Genomic DNA, 5,831 nt, shown 5'->3' on the forward strand with positions numbered 1-5,831 from the left:
CATTGATTGCTTGTGTTTGTATTTTGACACCCTACCTTTTTTTTTTTTCCTTTCTTTTGAAGACCATGCCCTGCCCAGTTCAAATGGGGAAGAATGTAGGGGCATTGATTCTCATGGAAACCTTGCTCATAAATCACGTTCCAAGCTGTCCTGGACATAAGGATGAAACGTTAATCGCACCAGACTGGTACACATCTTCATAATAAGATCATCCTTTTTAGGGTCCAACAAAAGGGACACAGTGTCTAAATATCTTTGGGAGTTTGAGTTAACGCTTTGAGTGACTCTTCTCAGGCATCCAGTGCCCTGTGGTCTGTGGCCTGCTGCATGTTGAGTGGTGGCTGACCCCAGCTGGCAGCCAAGCCCCCACCCAGCTGGGTTGGGGAGAGAATCAAGAGGGCAGAAGTGAGAGCACCTGGGGGGTGGAGGTAAGGCCAGGTTAGTAAATGAAGAAAAGAAAAGCAAATGGTGCAAAAGCAATCACTCACTGCCTCCTGTCAGCAGACTGATGCCTAGCTAGCCTCTGAGTGATGGCTGCTTTGGCAAAACTCCCCCACCACTACCCCAAGCTTCCTTGCTGGGCATGGCATCACATGGCATGGGTTATCCCTTCAGTCAGTTGGGGTCCGCAGTCCTGGCCATGACCCCCCAGCCTGCTCCCCAGGCCTTGAGGCAGTGCAAGTTCCCCAGTAGCCATAACACTGGTGTGTTACCAACACTGGTTTGGTCACCAGTCTGAAACACAGCCCCATAGGCGCTGCTATGAAGAAAATGAACTCCATTCCAGCTAGATCCAGTAGGATTGTCATGAGTGATAAATGAGCTGTGACTGTGGACACTCATGTTGTTCTTCTCCTGGTTTGTGTTGTGCTGTACTTGTGAGAAAAGGTAAAGGAGGGGAAAGAATAAAAGATGTTGCTGAGAGCAAGTAATTGAGCTTGGGAGTTAGCTTTCTTCCCATTCTATGACTTGCTACTTGGGAGGAGAGACCAACAACACCTGGCTAAAACCGCCTTTCAGGTAGTTGCAGAGAGCAGTAAGGTCACCGCTCAGCATCCTCTTCTGCAGACTAAAGATCACCAGTTCCCTCAGCCACTCCTCATAAGAATTATTCTCCAGATCCTTCACCAGCTTCATTGTCCTTCTCTGCACACTCTCCAGCACCTGAAAGTCCTCCTTGCAGTGAGGGGCCCAAAACTGAACACAGTACTCAAGGTGTGGCCTCACCAGTGCCCAGTAGAGGGGCACGATCACCACCCTACTCCTGCTGGCCACACTATTTCTGATACAAGCCAGGATGCTGTTGGCCTTCTTGGCCACCTGGGCACACTGCTGGCTCATGTTCAGCCGGGTGTTGACCAACACCCCAAGGTCCTTTTCCTCCAGGCAGCTTTCCAGCCACTCCTCCCCAAGCCTGTAGCATTGCATGGGGTGGTTGTGACCAACGTGCGGGAGCTGGCACTTGGCCTTGTTGAACCTCATACACTTGGCCTCGGCCCATTGATCCAGCCTGTCCAGCTCCCTCTGCAGAAACTTCCTACCCTCGAACAGATCAACACTCCCGCAAAACTTGGTGTCATCTGCAAACTTACTGAGGGAAGCACTCAATCCCCTCATCCAGATCGTTGATAAAGATATTAAACCGTATTGGCCCCAATACTGAGACCTGGGGAACACCACTCATGACTGGCCATCAGCTGGGTTTAACTCCATTCACCACAACTTCCTGGGATTGGCCATCCAGACAGTTTTTTACCCAGCAAAGTGTGCTTTCATCCAGGCCAAGAGTGGCTAGTTTCTCCAGGAGGATGCTGTGGGAAACAGTGTCAAAGGCTTTAATAAACTCCAGGCAAGCAACATCCACAGCCTTTCCCTCATCCACTAAACATGTCATCTTGTCACAGAAGGAGATCAGGTTAGTGAAGCAGGACCTGCCTTTCATAAAACCATGCTGAACTGGGCCTGATCACCTGGTTGTCCTGCACGTGCTGTGTGATGACACTCAAGATGATCTACTCCACAACCTTCCCTGGCACTGAGGTCAGACTGAAAGGCCTGTAATTCCTGGGATCCTCCTTCTGGCTCTTCTTGTAGATGGGAGTTACATTAGCTAACTTCCAGCCAACTGGAACGTCCTTGGATAGCCAGGACTGCTGATAAATGATTGAAAGTGGCTTAGTGAGCACTTCTGCCAGCTTCTTCAGCACCTTGGGTCAATCCCATCCAGCCCCATAGACTTATGTGTGTCCAGGTGGTGTGGCAGGTCACTGACCATTTCCCCTTGGATTATCGGGGCTTCGTTCTGCTGCCCATCTCTGTCTGCCGACTCAGGGTGTTGGGTGCCCCAAGAACAACTGGTCTTACTACTTAAGACTGAGGCAAAGAAGGCATTAAGTACCTTAGCTTTTTCCTCATCCTTTGTCACTAAGTTTCCCTCCACATCTGATAAAGGATCGAGATTCTCCTTTGCCCTCCTTTTGTTGTTAATGTATCTATAGAACCATTTTTTATTGTCTTTTACCACAGTAGCCAGGCTAAGTTCTAGTCTGGCTTTGGGCCTTCTAATTTTCTCCCTGTGTAGCCTCACGTCGTCTTTGTGGTCCTCCTGAGTTGCCTGCTCCTTCTCCCAAAGTTCATAAACTCTCCCTTTTTTCCTGAGTTCCAGCCAAAGCTCCCTGTTCAGCCAGGCCAGTCTTCTTCCCCGCTGGCTCAACTTTTGGCACATAGGGCCAGCCTGCTCCTGCATCTTTAAGACTTGCTCCTTGAAGAGTGTCCAGCCTTCCTGGAGTCCTTTGCCCTTCAGGACTGCCTCCCAAGGGACTCTGTCAACCAGGCCCCTAAACAGGCCAAGTCTGCCCTCCGGAAGACCAAGGTGGCAGTTCTGCTAACCCCTCTCCTTACTTCTCTGAGAATAGGAAACTCTACCATTTTGTGATAGCTCTGCCGAAGACGGCCTCCAACCGACACATCACTGATGAGTCCTTTCCTGTTTGCAAACAACAGGTCCAGTGGGGCTCCTTCCCTAGTTGGCTCACTCACCAACTGTGTCAGGAAGTTATCTTCCCCACACCCCAGGAACCTCCTGGACTGTTTCCTCTCTGCTGTATTGTATTTCCAGGAGACACCTGGTTTGTTGAAGTATACCGCAAGACCCTGGTTGGGTGGTCTATAACAGACTCCCACCATGATATCTGCCTTGTTGGCCTTCCCCCTGATTCTTACCCATAAGCACTTAATCCTATCATGGCCATCATCAAGCTCTAGACAATCAAAACACTCCATAACATACAGGGCTACCCTACCGACTCTTCTTCCTTCCTTATCCCTTCTGAAGAGTTTATAGCCACCCATTGCAGCACTCCGGTTGTGTGAGTCATCCCACCACATTTCCATGATGGCCACTATATCAAAGTTTTGCTGCTGCATGATGTCTTCCAGCTCCCCCTCTTAGTTGTCTGTGCTGCATGCTTTCGTATAGATGCAGTTCAGCTGGGTAATTGATCCTGCCACCTTTTCTTGGAGAGAAACCCTATTTCCTATTGAGCTGTTCTGAGGTGCTTTCATGGTTTCTAACAGAAATATCTGTATCATATAGACATTTTATATTAGTAAAGTATACATAGAGGGAGAAAGGATATCAATCCATATCAATTGCAATCCGTGAAAGAAGGATCAAAATAACGTCTGCTGCTTATTATTCACCTTTTAAAAGGCAATATCAATCCCTTTAAGAAATGACAGTATTGTGCTTCAGTGTCTCTACAAGCCCATAAATCGACACACTGGTGTGTTTAATGTCAGCATCCTTATGGTTGTTTGCTTGCCCTAATATTAAGCCTTTATTGCGTATGGAGTTGCTTTTGTGGCTTGGTCGGGTCCATCAGTGCCTGGGTTCCACATTGTGCTGTAGAGGCTGTTCCAGTGCTCCCTTGTGCTCTTGCCTGAAAATGACTTCATAAACCATGGCAGGATTATCTACAAGAAACTTTTCAGATCGGGGTGGTCCTGCAGGCTAGGGATTTCATCACTATGAAATAGGAGTTGAGGATATCCAAGTCACAAGTGCCAAAACCACTCTGAACCTGCCAGTTGTGTGATTTGCTGGCAGTTTCAGCATTACTGTACACCACCACTTATAGCTGACAGCCGGTCACGAGTGGTGTTCTCCAGGACTCAGTTTTGGGTCTGTCTAGTTTAGTAACTTTGTCAATGACCTGGATGAGGGGATTGAGTATTCTCTCAGTAAGTTTGCAGATGACACCAAGTTGGGCAGGATTGTCAATCTGCTTGAGGGTAGGAAGGCTCTGCAGAGGGAGCTGGACAGACTGGATTGATGGGCCGAGGCCAACTGTATGAGGTTCAACAAGGCCAAGTGCCAGCTCCTGCACTTTGGTCAAAACAACTCCATGCAACAAAACAGGCTTGGAGAGGAGTGGCTGGAAAGCTGCCTGGAGGAAAAGGACCTTGGGGTGTTGGTCAACACCCGGCTGAACATGAGCCAGCAGTGTGCCCAGGTGGCCAAGAAGGCCAACAGCATCCTGGGTTGTATCAGAAATAGTGTGGCCAGCAGGAGCAGGGAGGTGATCGTGCCCCTCTACTGGGCACTGGTGAAGCCTCACCTCGAGTACTGTGTTCAGTTTTGGGCCCCTCACTACACGGAGGACATTCAGGTGCTGGAGCGTGTCCAGAGAAGGGCAATGAGGCTGGTGAAGGGCCTGGAGAACAAGTCTCATGTGGAGCGGCTGAGGGAGCTGGGGATGTTTAGTCTGGAGAAGAGGAGGCTGAGGTGAGACCTCATCACTCTCTACAACTACCTGAAGGGAGGTTGCAGTGAGGCAGACAGTGGTCCCTTCTCCCAAGTAACTTATGATAGGATGACAGAAAATGGCTTCAAGTTGCATCAGGGGAGGTTTAGATTGGATATCAGGGAAACATTTCTGTATTGAAATACATTGGCATTGGAAAAGGCTAACCAAAGAAGTGGTGGAGTCACCATCCCTGGAGGTCTTCACAAAACGTGTGGATAGGGCACTTCAGGAAATGGTTTAGCAGACATGGTGGTGTTGGGCTGACGTTTGGACTTGATGCTCTTAGAGGTCTTTCTCAATCTTAATGATTCTATGATTCTACGATTAGCGTGCACCACCACTTCCAGAATTACTGCCTTAGCACTTCTCCTCTTCCTCACCCCCCGGAGGAAGGCAGCAATGCCTTCCTTGGCTACCCTATCTTATTGACCCCTTAGGAAGAGGGAGATGGGAGAGGTATAGTTGCATTGCTGACTCTGGAGAGCTTGGAAACTAACTGTGTCTTATTTCAGGTGTTTCTGGATGCCTACTGCCTCCCTTGAAGGCAACTCACCTCCAACAACAGGAATGCCAGGCGCCTTTGATTTCAGCAAGCAGTTTTATCCTGTTGTAAACACCAAATGGCCAGTCTTGGCCCTGGGGTAGCCTCAGCTTTCAGAAACGGGCACGTCTGTGTCTGTGGTGGAGGTGGCTCCCTCAGTCACATGTCAGCACACGGGGCGGTTGGGTAAGCTCTTAGCGCAGATCTATGAGGGTCTCCTCCCTCCCCAGAGCTCCGAGAGCTTCCTCTGCCCTTGTCGTAGCCCAGCCTTCTCTGCTGTGCTCTTCTGCTTAATGTTTTGGTTATTTTAGTGCCTGCAAACACATTTCTGCAGCGCTGCCAGCAGGGATCCTGCATTTTTACATCCCTTCAGGCTTCTGCAAGCGATTTTGTTATCATTTCCTCCATTTTGCTATCCATTTCTCTTTGTGGTTCTTTTCCTACATCTGTCTACATCAGTTTACAGACTTAACTCAAGTGTT

This window comes from Opisthocomus hoazin, chromosome 1 (genome assembly GCF_030867145.1).
Source record: "Opisthocomus hoazin isolate bOpiHoa1 chromosome 1, bOpiHoa1.hap1, whole genome shotgun sequence".
Classification (NCBI taxonomy): Eukaryota; Metazoa; Chordata; class Aves; order Opisthocomiformes; family Opisthocomidae; genus Opisthocomus; species Opisthocomus hoazin.